The sequence below is a fragment of the Malaclemys terrapin genome, chromosome 2 (assembly GCF_027887155.1).
Source record: "Malaclemys terrapin pileata isolate rMalTer1 chromosome 2, rMalTer1.hap1, whole genome shotgun sequence".
Lineage (NCBI taxonomy): Eukaryota > Metazoa > Chordata > Testudines > Emydidae > Malaclemys > Malaclemys terrapin.
The window spans coordinates 163,701,107-163,721,388 of NC_071506.1; the positions used below are offsets into that span (position 1 = coordinate 163,701,107).

Consider the following 20,282-nt stretch of genomic DNA (forward strand, 5'->3'; position numbering starts at 1 on the left):
GGCCAGGAAATGTGCATAACGACCCTCAGTGCTCACATCAACTGAAGAGCAACAGCATCCATGTTTTTCAGATGCTCCACCAGTATGTTTTCCTGGACTGCTCCTATTGCCTCAATTCTTCGCTTCACTATGATGGATAGTGGTATGACCTCAGTTTTCCCACATACTATCTTCATGATATTGATTGCAGCTGGCAAAATCAAAGTTTCTCCAATTGTGTGAGGCTTCTTGGCCTGTGCAATGCAGTAACTCACCTCAAATGATGCCTTTTCATCGTGGTCAGAGACTGACATGGCTCTCTTGAATTGCATTCGTTAATGCGAAAGTTTTTCTTTCCAGCACTGGAAAAATGACCTTGGTTTTCCTATGTCATCTTTGTGAAACGTTTCCAAATGTCATTTAAGTTTATTAGGCATCATGCTTTCGCTAGATAACACTGTGTGACATAGCAGACATTTTGGCCTGTCTTTGTTCTTGACAAAAATCACTGGTGAAGTCATATTTAAAGAAAGTCTTGTCTCATTTGTGAGCACATTTCTTGCACTCTTGTTTTTTGTTCATAACTGCATCACTAGATTCACAGCTGGAGATAGAAGCAGATATTCTGTGTAAAAATCAGTCCATTGTGCCTCTTATCACAAATGAGAAAGAGGAATTTACTATTCAGAAAATAAGGCCAGTACTTAGTAAGGTCCTGTGCAGTGATACTAGGGCAGCACAGAGACAGTGATTTAAGATGATTCTTTATCAAGTGCCAACAGAGCACTCAGGGTGGCATAAAAGAAGATATGGGCCCTGCTTTAAAGAGCTTAAAAAACACTGCAGATTCACATCTTGGAAAAGTCTAGTACAGGTGCCTACCAGCTCAAGCAGAGAGGATGCTCTGTTGATAAGGCTGCTGCATACAGATAAGGATCTTCTGGATTCAAGTCTCTTAGCTGGATGCTTAGGATTACCTTACGTCCGGTTTTTCCCGGTCATGTCCGGCTTTTTGGTAATCAAACCCCCGTCTGGGTGGAACTGCCAAAAAGCCGAACATGTCCGGGAAAAGTACCGGCCGGGCACTTCCCCTCCTGGGCTCCAGCTGCTCTGCTCCTCCCCTGACTCTTCGGCTCTGTTTAAGAGCCGAGCTGCCCGAGCGCTCCAGCTTCGAGCAGCCCCCTTGCCACCGGACCCCGAGCCGCCAGCCGGGCACTTCCCCTCCCGGGCTCCAGCTGCTCTGCTCCGGCAGCGCAGGGTCCGGAGGCAAGGGGGCTGCCCGAAGCTGGAGTGCTCGGGCAGCTTGGCTCTTAAACAGAGCCAAAGAGTCAGGGGAGGAGCACAGCAGCCAGAGCCCGGGAGGGGAAGTGCCCTGCCGGGGGCGCAGGGTCCGGAGGCCTGGGGGCTGCCCAAAGCCCGAGCGCTACCGGCTTCACGGTTTGCCGGGCAGCCTCCAGACCCTGCGCCTCCAGCTAGGCGCTTCCCCTCCCGGGCTCCAGCTGTGCTGGGGAAGCGCCGGCCAGGGGCGGCAGGGTCTGGAGGCTGCCTGGCAAACTTTGAAGCCGGTAGCGCTCGGGTAGCCCTTTTCGCGTGGCTGGGAGGGAGGAGGGGGAATTAGGGCGGGGACTTTGGGGACGGGGCGGGGAATGGGCGGAGTTGGGGCGGGGTGGGGCGGGGGTGGGAAAGGGGCGGAGCCAGGGCCCGTGGAGTGTCCTCTTTTTTTATTTTTTAAATATGGTAACCCTAGGATGCTTGCACAGTCAGATGTTCCAAAATGCAAAATTGGATCCACAAAAACACCTGCATCCAGCCAATGTGTCCCGACCTGCTCCACAAAAATTGCACCAAGAGGCCACCATTTTACAAAATAGCAGCCTCTGCACAATACATGTGAAACCACGCTCTGTGGAGGCCACGGCCGGTGCAAGGATATTTTGCATCCTAGGCAAAACTTCCACTTTGCACCCCCCACACACACTCCCAGAGTATTGCTTATTATGAATTTTCAAAAATGAATACAGTGGGGTCACATCTTATGCGGGGGTTAGGTTCTAAGATCAGCGCATAAGAAGAAAATAGCGTATAGTGAAAATTACCATAAAGTACAGTACACACAGTATAAACTAGAACAGAGGTCCTCAACCTACGGCATGCGTGCCAAAGGTGGCATGTGAGCTGATTTTTTTTTTTAATGGCAGGCTGCAGGTCCCGGCCACCGCTGAGCCTGCTGCCAGCGTAGGGTTCTGTTCACTCAGCTGCCAGCTGGGGTCCCAGCCGCCAGCCCCACTCAGCCCACTCAGGGCCGGCAGCGGGCTGAGCGGGGCCAGCAGCTGGGACCTCAGCCCTCTGCCAGCCAGGGTCCCAGCCGGTGGCTCGGCTCAGCTTCCTGCTGGCCTGGGTGATTGGAACCCCAGGCCAGCAGGGGGCTGAGCAGGGCCAGCGGCCGGGATCCCGGCTGCCAGGAACTGGTGGATGGAACCCCAGACAGTCTGGGATCCCGGCCGCTGGCCCCACTCAGCCCGCTGACGGTTTGGGGTTCCATTCCCCCAGGGTGGCAGGAGGCTGAGCGGGGCCCGTGGCCAAGACCCTGGCTGGCAAGGGGCCGGCAGCCAGAACCCCAGATCGTCAGCGGGCTGAGCAGGGCTGGCAGCTGGGACCCCAGACCGACAGTGGGCTGAGCTGCTCAGCCTGCTGCCGTTCTGGGGTTCCGTCCGCCAGCTCCTGACAGCCGGGGTCCCAGCCGCCAGCCCCGTTCACTCTACTCAGCCCGCTGCCAGACGGGGTCCTGGCTTCCAGATCCATTCACCCAGGCCGCCAGGATGCTGAGCAGAACCCCAGCCCAGCAGGAGGCTGAGCGGGGCCGGCAGCCAGGACCCCGACTGGCAAGGGGCCGGCAGCCGGAACCCCAGACTGGCAGCAGGCTGAGCGGGGCCGGCAGCTGCCAGGCGGGGTCCCAGCCGCCAGCTCTGCTCAGCCTCCTGCTGGCCTGGGTGAACGGAACCCCAGGCCGGTGAACGGAACCCCAGACCGTTCACCCAGGCCGGCAGGAGGCTGAGCGGAGCCGGCTGGGACCCCAGCGGGCTGAGCGAGGCTGGCGGCTGGGACCCCGGCTGGCAGGAGCTGGCCCTGCTCAGCCCACTGCCAGCTGAGTGAATGGAACCCCAGGTCGGCAGCAGCCTCAGCAGCAGCCGGGACCCGCAGCCTGCCATTAAAAAAAAAATCAGCTCACGTGCCACCTTTAGCATGCGTGCCGTAGATTGAGGACCCCTGTTCTAGTGTATACTGTGTATACTGTGCTTTATGGTAATTTTCACTATACGCAATTTTCCTCTTACGCGGTGACTTTAGAACCTAGCCCCCCGTAAGATGTGATTCCACGGTAGTGTAAAAAAAAATGGGGGCGCCGCTTTTTGGCGCTCCCAAATCTTGGCGCCCTAGGCGGCCGCCTAGTTCGCCTAGTGGTTACACCGACCCTGGTGGAGGCTGCCATTTTGTATATCATTTCAGGTCATGACCTACAGTTTGGGGACTGCTGCTCCAGTTCAAACAGGAATTCATTCAGGAAGTTCTATGGTTTCTGTTATGTAGATGATCAGAGTGGTCCATTCCAGCCTTATAATTTATTAATCTATGAATCCCTAAACGATGATCTTTCTATGTGAACTTGTGGATTCTATTCATTAACACAAATAATGCCTAGTACATACAGGACAGGTTTAGAAGCAAGATGTTTCTGGTGTTGTTGGGCTTTGTAAAGGAAACTCAAGTATGAAATGATACTAGGATTACAGCCACTTCAGTCACTGTCACATGATATATCGCCTCTATCTGACTGCCCACTTAAGCTGCAAGGTATTGAATATGTCTAGATTACTGGTCTCAGAGTATTTTGTCTAATTCAATATCATACTGGCTCATCAAAACAAAATGGGCAGGCAGAGCTGTGAGCTTGTGCACACTTGGAATAACAATCCAAGCACCAGATCCTAAGATTTTATCACTGTAACACTAACAGTAGGCATATTGAAGGAATAACAATTAAAATGTTATCAGTGGAAAACTTAAAAACACCTATGTAAATGTCAGTGCTGTTAAATTGGAGTCTGTCAAGCTTGACAATGTTCTATTACTGCAAATAATGGAGTAAACATTTTTTTATGTTAAGTCACATATTACCTTAAAAAAACCCACAACCCTCTACCACTTGAGGTGACTGACAGTAGTAGTAGTAGTAGACTGTTTTTCTTCATATTGAACAGTCGCCACTAGAGGGGGATAAGACATACTTTACCAGTGGAATTTATAGTTAATTGCTTACATCAGACTAACGCTGGGACTCAAAAACCCTTGATTCAATTTCAAGTTCTGGAGAGGAATGTACTCTAGTATTTACAGATCCTTTTGCCCATTCCCTTCCCAGCCATCCTTCTCTGTGCTTGTCCCCCTCTGCCTGCTTCTACACTCCTCTACTCCTATTTTCCCCACAGCCTGTCCTGTTCCCCCTTATCCATTTCCCCTCTCCACGCTATAATCCCAGCCTGTCCTTGCCCCATTCTGTTGTTCACCCATCTATACTTGAATCAGGCTGCTTCCTGCTATTCATTCACACTGCCTTGGAGTCAGCAGAGCACTGAAAGCACAGAGGGGAGGGGTAGCTCAGTGGTTTGAGCATTGGCCTGCTAAACCCACGGTTGGGAGTTCAATCCTTGAGGGGGCCACTTCAGGATCTGGGGCAAAATCAGTACTTGGTCCTGGTAGTGAAAGCAGGGGGCTGGACTTGATGACCTTCCAGTTCTATGAGATAGGTATATCTCCATTTAAAAAAAAAAAAAAAAAAAGAGCAGCTTCCTATTCTCACTCCTACTGCCCAGAGCCACAGCAGGCCTGGCATCTGGGAAGAGCAACTACTGTAAAGTCCTGCTCAAGGGTTTCTATGGGATAGGACATGCTCAGGGGAGAAAAAGTTCAGACAATTTAGCTACCATACTTTACCAAACCTCTACTGAGCATGTATGAACAACAATTTTCATAGGCTTATAACTCAGTCAAATTTGGTGACAGGTTTCAGAGTGGTAGCTGTGTTAGTCTGTATCAGCAAAAAGAACGAGGAGTACTTGTGGCACCTTAGAGACTAACACATTTGTTTGAGCATAAGCTTTAGCCCACGAAAGCTTATGCTCAAATAAATGTGTTAGTCTCTAAGGTGCCACAAGTACTTCTCATTCTTTAGGCAAATTTGGGTAGGTTTTCACAAGGATAACAAAAGACAGCTCTGTCATTAGAGTGACACCCTGCCAAATTGCAACTCCCTGCTCAAAAGCACAGACGCACTAAAGCTTCTCTATAAAAATGTTGTACATTTTTTTCCAATATTGTCAAAACAATATTTTTCCCTGATCTTGTTCATGGATTACCCAAACCATTTTTTAAATTAGTTTTCAGCTAAAAACTAGCATTGCCAGGTGTCCAGTTTTCAGTCATAGCGTCCGGTCAAAAAGGGAAACAGGCAGCGTCCAGTCAGCACAGTTGACCGGATGCTAAGAGTCCGGTTACCTGCATTAACTGGCCTCCCCCACCAGGGAGTGGGAAGAGCAGCAGCTTAGCAGCTGCTGCTCTTCCCACCCCCGAGCCTGACGGAGTGAACTGACTGGCTCCTGCACCGGGCTCCAAGTTGGTATTGGTGCTGTCCGGGGAGGGGGTTAACCTGTCTGCCCCACACACACCCACTGTGCCCCGATTTCCCAAGCCCCACCCCCACACACACTCCGCTGTGCCCCAATTTCCCCTCTCCAGCCCCTCGCTCCAGGAATTGACCCCTGCCGGGCCCCATTGTGCCCCGATTGGAAGGCAGGCAGGAGGCTCTGCTTCAGCTCCTCCCAGCCTGACTCTGCAGGCAACAGGTGAGTTCCGGGGAATGGGGGACTGAGCGGCGGGGGCGGAGGTGGAGAGCAAGTGATGGAGTCAGGGAGAGCTTCGGAAGAAGGGGTAGGGCAGGGGATGGTGCCTTGGGGAAAGGGGTGGGGCAGGGGTGTTTGGTTTTCAGGAATTAGAAAGTTGACAACCCTATTAAAAACAAAACAAAAAAAAATCACTGTATGGCATTCATCCAATAGTTAAAATTTGGACAAGTTAAAAAATTAAAAGTGACTGAAAACAGAGACTTCTAATGGAAAATGTTTTTTTCTCTTCCAATGAGAAGAGTTCTCCTTCCAAAACATCAGGGACATATGTAAGCATTTTATCACATTCACTACAAAAAAACACAGGGCCGGCTCCAGGCACCAGCCGAGCAAGCAGGTGCTTGGGGCGGCCAAGGGGAAGGGGTCGGACTGTTCAGTGGCAATTTGGCGGCGGGTCCCTCTCGGAGGGAAGCACCTGCCGCCAAATTCCCGCCGAAGAAGAAAGCGGCGCGGTGGAGCTGCCGCCGATCACAATTGCGATTGCGGCTTTTTTTTTTTATGCCGCTTGGGGCGGCAAAAACCCTGGAGCCGGTCCTGAACAAACAATATCATCTTTGATGCAGCTATTTCTTTTGCTGATAAATCATTAGTAAGGTGTTAAAAGGCTAACGGGAGGGAAAATAATAAGTGAATATAGCCATCAGCCTCTGCAATTCTGAGGTCAGAGAATAAAGTTTATTCTTTGGAGTTTTGCCAGTTTCACAGATAATAACTACCATTCAGTATTGCAGACCTCATATCTCTAGTGTTTCCCTATAATTTAAAATTAAGATTTTTAGAATTCTGATTATTTGTATGCTTATGTTATATATAAACAATTACTTGGATTTGCTCCAATAGCAACAAATGCAGAGCACAAGGTCGCTAACAAGATTAAGGTTTTACTGATACTTTAAAGATTAATCTTGCCAAACATACCTACAGGCTTCAAATAGAAACATAGCGCTTAGCTTTTCTACTCCTCTTTGAATCCCTCCCTTGACTTCCCATCTGATATCACACCAAATTTAAGCTTCTTATCACCATCTTCAAAGCTCTCTATAACTCTTCCCCTCACAGCTTATTCTCCATTGTCAAACTTCCTGTTATCATTTCTTTTCTCGTCTGCTGGTGCTCCCAGCACAGTCCTTCTGTTTGTCAGATTCTCTTACAATCACTTACACCCTGCCCCTACATATCATACAACCTCCATAATCTTATGTACAAGGTCTACAGTAAAGTCCTCTTAAAGACTCAGTTCTTAAAAAGCTAACATATATGAATTGTATATAGAGTGCCTATTGTTATTCCCTTTCACCTGGCTTTATCTGCTTGTTTATACTTAGATCATGAGGTCAATGAAGAAGGACTGCCCTGCTTTGGTGTTGAAATAACATACTTGGTACTGCTGCAAATAAATAATAATAAAATGTTACCGTCCAAAAATTAAAATCTTGACTTTTTTGGCAGAACAGTGCTCTTTCAGATTTTTTTAAATATACTTAGACACCCATCCCATAAATTAAAATGCACAGTGCATAATCCAGTATAAAGGACTGATCATCCCATCCTGACATAAATATTCACCAGCTAAGTGGAGGAAAACAAAAGAAACCCAAACATCTCCATCCTTCAGCTCACCCCTCCTTAAAAGCTTAGTGGAAAAGATGGACTTTACAGCATGCCTGGAAGGTAAAAAAAAACTGGCTTTGGTGGACCACATAGCAGTGCAAATTTCAAAGTCAATGAACACTGACAGAAAATGCCTTGCCAGCAGCCCCCTCCAGATAAAGGGGGATGCAGCTCAAGTGCCTCCACTGATCTCAACTGCAGAAGTATGGCACACAGAGAGGTGCTTTCTCACGTAACCATGTCCCAAATCATTTGAGGCTTTATATGTTAACTGTAATACTTTGAATTCTATCCAGAAACTTAACAGCCAGAAAACCTGCTGCTAGGAAGTTTCCACATAACCCCCAATATACAGAGATTGGCTTAAACTCCTATTTCTTCCAAAACTTTTGGAAGTTGGGGTTAGCGTTATTTTTTGTTTGTTTGTTTTTTAGTATTTACTATTACTATTATAGGTGTACATATTGGGTTCCGGGAAGTGGGCGGGCATAAGCCCTCCCACTGCTAAAGGATCCCCCCCTGCCTAAGGGGAGGATCCACAGGGCCTGGAACTCAAATAATTACGGGGGACAACTAATGTAAAAACAGGGACAGGAGTGTGGTCAAAGGGTCAAAAGAAGAGAACCAGACGGGGACACCGAGCAGAGAACCCCGGACAGCGCCCACTGCTCCTCAAAGGCGTCAAGGGAGCCAGTGGACGTCGCCCAGAGGAACTCTGCCCGGATACGTGAACGGACAGAGGATCGGAAACAGGCCCCACAGTCACAGGAACCTCCATTGGCCAACCTCCTCTCCCTGGTTTTAGAGATGGCCTGTTTAGCCAGTGCCAAGAGGAAGTTGACCAGGAGGTCCCGCGACTTTGTGGGGCCACGGATAGGGAGTGCATAAATGAGAAGGTGAGGGGAAAAGTGTAACCAAAAACGTAACATAATATCGGTGAGGAGCCGGTGTAGGGGCTGCAACCTGGCACACTCTAAGTAAACGTGAGCCAGGGTCTCCCTCACGCCGCAGAAAGGACAGGTGTCCGGGACAGGGGTAAACCGCGCCAAGTACACGCCTGTGCTCACGGCCCCATGAAGGAGCCGCCAGCTGATATCCCCGGCGGGCCTCGGGACCAGAGTGGAATAGAGGCTGGCCCACCGGGGCTTCTCACCCTCGACAGGTGGCAGGAGGTCCCGCCACTTTGTATCAGGGCAGGACACGAGGGTGAGGAAGTGAAGGGTGTGGAGTACAAGCGTGTATAGATGTTTCCTTGGCGCGGTCAGGAAACGAACCGGCTGCAAGTCGTGCAGCCGGCTCACGGAGAAGGGGCGGGGGGGCCGGTTGGGTCCACGGGGCAGGGGCGCAATGAAAAGGTCTGGAGGGCCAGGGGTGGAGGGTGGGCGGGGCGTGCCCTCGTGCAGGATCCGGTTGAGGCAAACCCGAGCAGCGGGCGGCAAAGCGGCCCTCACCTCCTGAAGTATGCGCTGGGGAGTACAAGGCCTGGAGAGCCCCATGCGCCGAGCGAGCGTCAGGGGATCCAGCCAGTCTCCCCGGTCATCCAGGAGGTCTCCGACTCTAGAGACTTCTGCCAGGACCAACCTCTGGCGCACCGCGGGGGACTCCGCCACCTGCACACGGAGCTGGGGATTGTGTAGCAGGGGCTCCGCGAGGAGATCTGCCCCCTCGGTGGCCGCCACGGACCTGGTCGCTGAGAACAGTTTCCAGGTCCGGAGGAGGTCCTGGTAGAATACCGGCAGCCCAGAGAGGTCTCGCGGAAGACCTCTCGGATAGAGATAAAAGAGCTGCCGGTCGTATCGGAGCCCTCGGAAGCGGCGCAGGAAGGCGTGCGCCAATACGCTCCACGCCGGACTACCTGCACCATAAAGGAGCCTCTGCAGGGCCTGGAGGCGGAAGACATGGACCTGAGTGTGGAGGCACTTCAGGCCCTGCCCTCCCTCCTCCAGGGGCAGATGGAGGACCCCTGCAGAGACCCAGTGCAGTCCTGGCCAAAAGAACTCCAGAATCACCCTCCGGAGGTCGGCCAGGAAGCTCGGGGCCGGGACCAGGGTGTTGAGACGGTGCCAGAGCATGGACAGGACTAGTTGATTAAGTACCAGTGCCCTCCCGCGAAGGGAGAGGCACCGGAGTAGTCCTGTCCATTTCCGGAGCCGCTCCGTCACCCTGCCCTGTAAACCTTGCCAGTTCTCCGGCGGAGACGGATGCGTGGCAGAAAGGTAAACGCCGAGATAGAGCAGCGGACCAGCGCTCCACCGGATGGCCTGAAGCGCGGGTGGGAGGGAGCTCGCCTGCCACCTGGCCCCTACCATCAGGCCAGAGCTCTTGACCCAGTTGACCCGGGCGGAGGAGGCCGCCGAGTACACGGTCTGGCAAGCCTCCACCCGTGCCAAGTCGCCCGGGTCCTGGACCACAAGGAGCACATCGTCAGCGTACGCCGACAGGACCAGCCGCAGCTCCGGTTCCTGAAGCACCAACCCCGTCAACCTCTTGCGGAGGAGACAGAGGAAGGGCTCGATCGCCAGAGCGTACAGCTGGCCCGAGAGGGGGCACCCCTGCCGCACTCCCTGCCCGAAGCTGACCGGCTCGGTCAGGGTCCAGTTGAGCCTGACCAGACACTCTGCGGAGGCGTACAGCACCTGGAGAAAACCCACAAACTGGGGTCCGAAGCCTAACGCCTGCAGAGTGCCCAGGAGATACCCATGGTCCACCCTGTCGAATGCCTTCTCCTGATCCAGGGACAGGAGGGCGAACGACAGACCATCCCTACACCCAAGTTCCAAAAGATCCCGGACCAGGTACAGGTTATCAAAGATACTACGGCCCGGGACGGTGTAGGTCTGGTCTGGGTGGATCACGTCCTCCAGCACGGACCCCAGCCGCAGCAAGATGGCCTTGGCCACGATTTTGTAGTCCGTGCTGAGGAGCGAGACGGGACGCCAATTCCGTAAGTCACAGAGGTCCCCCTTCTTCGGCAATAAGGCGAGCACGGCTCGCCTGCACGAAAGAGGGAGGACCCCGCTCCGCAAGGCCTCGGCCCAGACGGTGACTAGGTCCGGGCCGAGGACGTCCCAGAACACGCGGTAGAACTCCACAGTCAGCCCGTCCATGCCCGGAGATTTATTGGTGGGCATGCGGCGGAGGGCTTCCGAGAACTCGGCCAGAGAGAGAGGCAACTCCAGCCGGTCCCGGTCACCCGCGCTGACCGTCGGGAGTCCGTCCCAGAGCACTCTGCAAGCGGTAGGGTCGGTTGGATCCGGGGAAAAAAGGTGTGCGTAGAAGGCCCTGGCCCTCTGGCACATTTCCACCGAATCCGTAAGGGGGGTGCCGTCCTCCGCTAGAAGGCAGGTGACGTGCTTCTTGGCCCCCCTCCTTTTCTCCAGGGCATAGAAGAAGCGGGAGCCGCGGTCCATCTCCCGAAGGAGGCGGATGCGGGATCGAACAAAAGCACCCCGGGCCCGATGATCGTCGAGGGCCCGGAGCTCCTCCCGGCACGCTCCGCAAAGGGATGGATCCTCAGGGCTGGCGGCCAGACGCCTCTCTAGCTCTAAGACCTCCCGTTCCAACTGCTCTATCGCCGCATCCATCCGTCGGCTGGCGCCCCGGGTGTAATCACGGCAGAAGAGCCGGGCGCGCACCTTTCCTAGGTCCCACCATCGCCGCGCCGAGGGAAAGGCACGCCGCTGCCCTCGCCAGACCAGCCAAAACTCCCGGAAGGACGCCACGAAGCCCACATCCTCCAACAAGCTATTGTTAAAATGCCAATAGGCCGGCCCCGGCCTCTCCGCACATAGAGAGGCCGTCACGGTGACTAAATGGTGATCTGAAAAGGGGGCCGGCCACACGTTGGAGGAGTGGGCCCGTGAAAGATGGAGACATGACAAGTAAATGCAGTCCAACCGGGAGTGGCACGACCGATGGGCTTCGACCCGGACGTAGGTGAACGTGGAGACATCGGCCGGGTGGTGGTCGCGCCAGACGTCCACCAGGGAGTGACGGTCCACAATCTCCCGGAGGACATCCGCGGCGGCCGGGCACTGCTCGGTCCCCGAGCGGTCCCGCTCCTCGAGGGTAGCGTTGAAGTCCCCGCCCAGGACCAGGCACTCACGAGGATCCAAGGAGCCGAGGAAGGCGGATGCCTGCTGATAAAAAGGCAGCCGCTCCTGGCCCGATGTCGGGGCATAGACGTTGACAAGATTGACCACAAGCCCCTCCATATGGACCCGGAGGTGCAGCAGGCGGCCCGGCACAACCTCGGCAACCCCCAGCACCTCGGGCCGTAGGTCGGGAGAGAACAGGGTAGCTACTCCAGCCGTACGAGCTGTGAGATGGCTAAAATAGACCCTGTCCCCCCACTCCAGCCGCCAGCTGTCTTCGGCGGCCGGATCCGTGTGGGTCTCCTGCAGGAAAACCACAGAGTACCCCCCTTCCCGAAGGAAGGAGAGCACCTGGCACCTGCGGAGACCCACCCTACAGCCCCGGGTGTTCAATGTTGCAAAAGTGATAGGTGGCATGAGGAGGGCTGGGGGGGGTCCTCGCTGGCAGGGACGCTCACGGCCCCCATTGGGCCACGCAGCAAACCATGACCCACCCCGAAGGTGAACAAAGAGTCACGGAAGCTGCGGACCCGCTGGTAAGCCACAGCACCCTGCTTCCCGGTCCTTTTACCCTCCCCCATGAGGGCCCTCGCGGCCCAGAGGATCTGGTGGAAATCCCCCCATCGCTGGAGAGCGAGCGGCACCTTATTGCGGGAGCCACACACATCTTCTAAAAACTCCCGCAACTCTTCTCGCAGCGTATGGGGGGGTGGGGTCACTGGCTGCAGATCATCCCCCGTTGGGGCCCCTGGCTCGGTCCCGTGGCCCACTGAGACGGGCAGGCAAGGGGCGGACCCTCGACGTGGCGCCCGATGGACCGGCGCCACACGGTCCGCCTCAGACCCCGGCCTAATGGGGCGTGGCGGCGGAGGGAGGACAGCAGCCCCTAGTGGGTCGGGACTGGGGAACACAAAGGCCACTCCCTGGGGGTCACCCTCTGGGAAAGAGAAAGAGACATCCCCAGAGGCGGCAATGGTATCGTGGGAGGTGGAGGGGATAGGGCTGGGGTCAGGAGTAGGGGTAGGGCCGGGGGCAGGAGTAGGGTCGGGAAGAGGGACAGAGGTGGGATCCTGGGCCCCAGGAGCTGGACAGCTGGAAGGTAACTCCTCTCGGTCGGGCCCAGGGGTCTGAGGGTTAGGGAGGGGGTCCCCAGTGATGCCGGGCTCAGGCTCTACGGCAGATGGAACAGCCACGGCAGCAGGTGGTAAACAATCTGCAATGGGGCCCCCACCCGGGAAGGAACTCGGTTGCCCCACGCCAACAAGGGATACCCCTGGTAACTCGAGTCCCGGCCGCGAGGCACCGGCCGTCGCCTGAAGAGGCTCGGCGGCCGTCTGTGTCACCCGCAGCTGGGCAGGTCAAGGAGTCCAGGGGTTCCTCTAAGGCAGGAGCAGCGGTCAGGAGAACAGGAGACGCAGAAGGGGGGGTTGAGGTGAGAGCGGCCAGATCGAGGCCCGCTGGCAGAGGATCGTCCTCCCCCTGGGTGACCGGGGTCAGACCCAGGGCCTCGATCTCCTCATAGATAGAGGGCAGCTCACCTCCCACCACCCCGGGCTCATCCCCGCTAGCACCCGAGGCGACGCTTGCCTCGAGCATCGCAGAGGGTATAGGTGGTAAGGGGGTAGGAGGGGCTGCAACGTGGGCCTCCGCGAGGAAGGACCGCAGAGAATGGATGGCGGCATCCTCCGGTGCTGCCACAGCTTCCCCAACCGGCAACGGTAGATGTAATGCACCCGTGGGCAAAGCGGAAGGCTCAGCGGCGGAGCCCCCCTTCCTGGTTTTCCGGGGGGCCTCCGCACCGGATGGCAGGAGCGGAGCTCAAGCCTTCCGCTTGCCCCGCTTTCCCTGTGCTAGGGTCCAGCCCTCCATGGCATCGTCTGCGAGCTGGGCGACAGGGATTGGGTCGGGGGGCAGAGATGACTGCTTGAGGACCTGAGGAGGTAACAATGGGGCAGTAGGAGGGGGGGCAGAATCCCCCTGGGGAGGGCCCTCTCCCACGCCCGGCAATATCCCTACTGCACTCTCCTCTACAGGCCCCGCCACAGTGCACATAGCAGAGACGGGGCTCTCTCGCTCATCTGGGCATGGTGGGGGAGATACCCCTTGAGCCCGAGCGGGAGCAGTGGTGGTCCGAGAAGGAGGAGGGGCAGCTCCGGGTACCGGGCAACTAGGAGCGCCAGCAATGGTGGGGCTGGCACTCTGCTGGAGCTCGGGGGTCCCGGACGCTCCTCCGTGCCGGGCCAAGGGGCAGTCCCTCCGGACGTGCCCTATCGCCCGGCAGAGGTAGCACCGGGCCTCCCCCGTAGAATAGTGCACCCGGTAATGGGTCCCCTGATAGGGGACCAAGAAAGACCCCTCGAGCGCCTCTCCGGCACGTGCCGCCGGCGGCAGTTGGAGCTGCATGTGCCGGCGGAACGAGAGGACGTGACGGAGGGCGGGGTCCTTGCAGCCTAGCGAGAGAGGGCGAACGATGGAAATAGGTTTCCCCAGGTTGGAAAGGGCAGGCAGCAAGGCGACATTGGGAAGGAAAGGAGGAACAGAGGTAAGGACCACATGGACACCCAGGTCCTCCAGCGGCTCCAGGGGGACAAATACACCCCTCCAACGCCGGGCCCTTCTCCACCGCCTCTTGGGCGGCGGCCTCCGAGGCAAGGAAAAAGACAACCTTGCCATACATTTTGGAGGCCGCCACGATGGCCGTGGGCCCCACCACCCTCGCCAACGCCCGCACGTAGGTCTCTACGTGCGACGAGGCGGGCACCTGGAGGCAACGGATGCCATGCCTCCTAGTCAAGGTGGGGAAGGGGCCCAGGCCACTATAGATGGAAGCGGAGGCGGTGGATGGGCGAGATGGCATACCGGCAGGCGGGGGGGCCGCCGCCACCTAGGCATACGCCCTGGGGGCCGGGGGAGGGGCACCCGCAGAGCAGCGGGAAGGGATGCCGCGGCCGGTGGCTAAAAAGACTGGGCCCTCCATGGCAGGAGCTGCCTCCACTGCTGCGGCCCCGCCACCAGTCAGCCCAGTAGAGCTAGATCCATGGAACGGCCTCCAAACCAGTCAACCCAGTAAAGGCAAATCTGTGTGCCCCATCCTAGTGCTATAAAAGCAGGACAGCACGACATACAGCCCCTGTATGATACTTCACCCAGCATCCGAGAGGTTCCTCTCTCTTAGATGCACACTTCGTCTCAGACCCAGATTTCCCATTCGTCCCGCTCAGGCCAGCTCATTGCCGGGGGGATGAATTACTCAGCACTCTTTGGAAATTCTGAATGTTGAAGCTGAGCAGATAGGGCCCATTTTGCATGCAAGAGAAATTAGCCTTGTGCTATTTTGCAGTGTTTAAGGGATGGCTGTTATCTGGGCTGATACACTGGGGATTGAACCGGGGAATCTCCAGAGCTAAGGCTTTCTAACTAGGACTAGTCATAGTCTCACACCCTCTGTGGGTTAGGCAGGGAGCTATAACACACTCAGTGGGTTACACACACATTTGTATTTTTCCTAGGCCCCGCGTTTTGCATCCTGCCCTCTAAGCCTCATGCATGAGCCCGCTAGGTGAGGAGAGGCATGGTACTTTATATGCACACAGCTGCAAGGCCAAATTCCCTTCCCACCACAACCTCTCCTGGAAGCCCAGAACGGAGGAAGATGGAAAAGGAAGAGTCTCCCCTTGAGTGAGGACAGATGGTTCCACCACGTCTGTGCTGGAAGGGGGACGTTGGAGGAAACCCGGGACTGGATGGAAAATAGAGACTGAATTCACTGGGAAAGAGAGGCCAGGGATTGGGTCCCTTGGAGAAACCCTTGGCTGAATCAATGTAAAGACTAAATCTCCCTTTAAGTGGGCAGATCTGGGGGCAGGGGACAGTGCGAGACTGTATGAACGTGGAGGTTTAATTCCCCTCCTTGCTTAAGGATGCCACAGGGCTGGCGAGAGTGGGAGGACAGGTGCCCCCTGGGGAAAAGCCCCCACTCACCTGGCTGAGGTGGAGGTGATCCTCAAGACTGTAGGCATCTCTGAGCTGCAGAACGTCCCAGAGGCCTGCACCCTTCTTGCACTCCCTGGAACAGAGCGGTGGGGGGGGGGGAAGTCAGCATGGGCGGGAGAGGGGAGAGGAGACTCCCGGGCAGCGCTCCTCGAGGGGATCTGCCTAAAGCCAGCCTGTGCCTTGGCTCCACATGGCTACTGCAGCCCCACACGCCTCCCTAGTGTCCAGAGTCCAGTTTGGCACCACGCAGCTCCCAATTCAGTCCACGGGAGGCTTCCCACCAGATCAGATTCTACTTGTCTTCGGGTCCCCTTTCCTCCCACTCTACTGTCTCTGTTAGACATGGTAGGTCATTGCCTTGTGATTACTGAGGCTGGTAATAACAGGAGGTGCCTCTAGAACCTCTGCATCCACTGAACCCTTTCCTGTCCCAGGGATATGGCCAGATGATGAAGGGCTGAGACTGTCCTTTGGGGACCGGGATGAATTGCTTCCAGCCAGCCCTGCACACTGGAGCCTGTCTGGTAACAGAAGCGCTGACTGGCGCCTCCACTACCGTAACCCTAAAGCCAGGGAAGTTGGTAGGTGGCATAAGCAGGTCACTGGTGTCAGCAGCAAGGTGAGGAGATTTCAAAGGAGCTTAGAATGGGCCAGGTAGGCTGGAGATCGCAATTCGCTGAACTAACTGTGTGAGGTGTTTCAGGTCAGCGAGACTAGCCCAGATTTGGCCCTCAGTTGTATGAGGGGCAACCAAAGGTGGAATCTGAGCTGCTGGGTAAGTATTCAACTGTTGGACACTTAATACATATGCGGGCACCTCAGTGAAAGGCGTCTTGATGCACTCACAATACGAGCTGGGTGGAAAATGAATATTTCCACCCCCTCCGGAAAACATCAATAAAAATTGAAAACCAAAGAATTCTGGCCGCAACCTGCTAAAAACCAGAAATGTTTTTGGCCAGGCCTGAAAATGTCTGCTTTTTCACCGGAAAAAATCCAAACTTTTTGAGGAACGCCACGGCCGCTTCCTGGGGAAATGCCCATTTAGCCAAAAACCCAATTTTCAGTCGAAAAAGAGTTTCGCTAGAACATTTTCGACCTGCTCCATCCCCAGAGGTCAGTGGGAGCTGGGACTTCGGGAAATCAGGGGTCTAGTTCTGATTTAAGCTCCACTCCCAGTTCGAGACGGTTGGCCTTCATTTCAAGGAGTTTCCTAAGGAGGCCAGTCTGTTAGGAAGCAGCCAGACAGCATAAGCAATGGCATTAAGAATGTGGGGGGCGGATCTCCTGGGCAGCCCCATAGCAGAGTACTCACTGGTAAGCAGAGGTTAGGTTGAGGTTCCTCTTCAGGCTAAGTAGCTGGGTGAGGTTCATGGATGGAGGCAGGTTCCCAGGAGTGTCGATAAACTGGAGAGTAGGGGAGAAATGAGGCATGAGGAGGGTCCTGGTCGGTGGGGAAAGCAGGGTGTATTGGAGCACAGAGGGAGCACAGCTGTGCTGGTCCCAACAGCATTTCGGGAGGGAGAAAAGAGCGATGAAGGGATGTGATCCTACTTCTGGGTACTGGCTAGTGCAACGTGGGGCTAAAATCACCCCTAGCAGAGAAAGTCACTGAGGGGCTTTGGAAAGCAAGAAGGAGAGGGTGGGGTTCCACATCCGTACCTTTAGGGATCCCTGTCTCCATGGGCAATTCCCCACCCCAGCACCTGTATCATGGATATTCCCCTCAGACCAAACTTCTCGGGCTGCTTCCCCCACCCTCTATACCTGGGCACAATCTCAGTGGTTTGAGCATTGGCCTGCTAAACCCAGGGTTGTGAGTTCAATCCTTGAGGGGGGCATTTAGGGATCTGGGGCAAAAATCTGTCAGGGACAGTACTTGGTCCTGCTGTGAAGGCAGGGGACTGGACTTGATGACCTTTCACGGTCCCTTCCAGCTCTATGAGATAGATATATCTCCATATTAAAGCCCTATCATGGGCTAATCCTAACACTGCTCATATCCCACAAAACCCCAGCGTCTCCTCCTTCTTGCACCCACCCTGGGCTGATCTCGCTAACATCGGTACCAAAGGTGACCCTTCCCCCTGACCTGCAGTACTAGGGGCTAATTCATCCCACAGCACCCATACCCTGGTCCCCACATGGCCTGTTCCATATGGAATGACCCCTGGTGCCATCCCATAGTTCAGCCACTCCCCAGGTCATACGCCACAGGCTACACCCAACATCCTAACCACCGGCTCTTTTCCCAGCACACACGTCCTGTGTGATTTCCTCTTGCTCCCCACATCTGCACCGGGGGTGAGTCCCCTGATATAGGGGTCAATGGTAAGTGCCCCCCAGTAGCCTCTATCCCATGGGCTGATCCTCACATGTGCTGTCTTGGGTTCCATTGGAAACCGCTGGTGCACAGTACAGCCATAGTACTGCACCCGGGGTACCTTGTACAAACCTAGTACTACCCCCTGGGATAGCCTAATATCATAACACTACCCCCTGGCAAACTCCAATACCACAGCACCGCCCTCTGGGGTACCCCGTTCACCTTGGAGTACCCAATACTACCACTAGCACTATGCCCTGGAGAATCTATACTACACCCTGGAGTACCCAATACTACCACAACACTACCCCTGGCTACCCTAATACTACAGCAATCCCCCCTGGGGTACTCAGAACTTCCATAGCATTATCCCCTGGAGTACTGTGCTCTACCTTAGCACTAGCCCCTGGCCCCTCCTCTCCCTGCACTTGCAGTGGCCACCTTAGAGTTCATCTCATGGTCACTGCAATGGTCCATGGTAGTTGACAGACCTGGAATCCCTCCCTCGGAGCTTCCCTGCTATGCTGTGAGCCCTGGCTCCCTTTAATCCGTATGGGAGACTCGGTCTTTGGGCAGGAAAAGGAGCCTTGCTAGCCCCTCTGCAGCCAGAGCTATCCAGTCCCTGCCTCTCTGGCTGGGCAGAGCCCCTCAGTGCATCTCTCTGCTTCCTGAGCTCCAGCTGGCCAACGGTGGCGGGGGGCGGTGTGTGGGGGGAGCTGCGGTGACAGTCGGCTTCCAAACAAAGATCAAATGTTAACCGCTGTTTGAGGAGCTTTAATTAATTCACTGGAACGATCCGTGCGGGCCAACTGTGCCCGGGGTAAAGCAGTGCAAAGGGCCGGGCGTGGGCATAATTGGATCATTCTGCAGCATGCAGCGAGCGAGATATTAGATTACACACCGGACGCTGCGGAACAGGACGAGGTGACGGGATGGATCATCTCATCGTTGGGTCACGTCATCCCTGGGACTGAACTCGGTGGAACTGCATTTGAATCGATTTACAGTATTTCTGTGTATGCACGCAGCTAAGTGTATCCATGTACGACAGCGTGCACCCGTGCAGGTGTACGTGACACGACAGGCCAGCTCCTCAGCCTGCCCTCCAGCTCCTTTCACTACGCCATGTGCGAGGCAGACGGGAAGCCAGTGTGACTGGCCACTGAGAGCGATTCCTCAGCCTCAGGGAGCAAGCTGGAAGCCTGGTGGAGGTAGGGTGACCAGACAGCAAGTGTGAAAAATTGGGACAGAGGATCGGGGGTAATAGGAGCCTATATAAGAAAAAGCTCCAAAATCGGGACTGTCCCTATAAAATCAGGACATCTGGTCACCCTAGGTGGAGGGAAAGGGGTGGATAATTTGGTTTCTGCTGCTGCACGTTAACAGGAAAACTGCAGCACTCAACGGGCTTTGCTTGGTATGTGGGAAAGGAGGGTGCTGCTTTTCTGAAGGCTGCAGAAGCCGAAAAACGATGGCTTATGGCCGCATGCAAGCTGAATTCTGTTGCCCGGACCTGCATCTGTGATCTCTAACACCAAAGCCGCAGGCACTCAATATTAAGATGCAAAATGCGACCTTGTACTGAAATCACATGTGCTATGTAATGTGAATAGTGAAAGAGTATAAGCATTGTTCTGTAAAATGTATCTTTTTAAATACTTCTCTCCCCTTTTTCGCCTCCCTCCCGCAGCTGCAAATTTTTCAAGCCTCCCTCCTCCGTCCCGAAGGCTATCTCAGTTAAGGCGGTGAAAAAAAGGACATGAGATGAAATGTTCTTTGAAATCACGGAATCGACCCACAATGAAAGAGCTCATCAGAATGAGTGGAAGGAAGTTAAAGAAGTATGGGCTGGATGAATGGACTATAAGGTGGATAGAAAGCTGGCTAGATCGTCGGGCTCATCAGGTAGTGATCAACGGCTCCATGTCTAGTTGGCAGCCGGTTTCAAGTGGAGTGCCCCAGGGGTCGGTCCTGGGGCCGGTTTTGTTCAATATCTTAATTAATGATCTGGAGGATGGCGTGGATTGCACTCTCGGCAAGTTTGCAGATGACACTAAACTAGGAGGAGTGGTAGATACCCTGGAGGGTAGGGATAGGATACAGAGGGACCTAGACAAATTAAAGGATCGGGCCAAAAGAAAACCTGATGAGGTTCAACAAGGACAAGTGCCGAGTCCTGCACTTAGGACAGAAGAATCCCATGCACTGCTACAGACTAGAGACTGAATGGCTAGGAAGCAGTTCTGCAGAAAAGGACCGAGCGGTTACTGTGGACGAGAAGCTGGATATGAGTCAACAGTGTGCCCTTGTTGCCAAGAA

General features: G+C 54.9%; 1 protein-coding gene across 3 annotated transcripts in view; it reads right to left on the reverse strand.

The window, feature by feature from the left end:
- The window catches only part of SLC12A7 (solute carrier family 12 member 7), a 357,234-nt gene that overhangs the window by 228,761 nt on the left and 108,191 nt on the right, over nucleotides 1-20,282 (reverse strand). The window contains exons 1-2 of one of the 3 annotated variants that reach the window (XM_054018254.1): nucleotides 16,953-17,044; nucleotides 15,626-15,710 (exon numbers count right to left, since the gene is read on the reverse strand). The exons of the other annotated variants lie outside the window; for them this stretch is intronic. The gene's annotated coding sequence lies outside the window, so the exon portion shown is untranslated. Of the gene's footprint in view, nucleotides 1-15,625; nucleotides 15,711-16,952; nucleotides 17,045-20,282 lie in introns of those variants that run through there. 3 annotated transcript variants of the gene reach the window in all.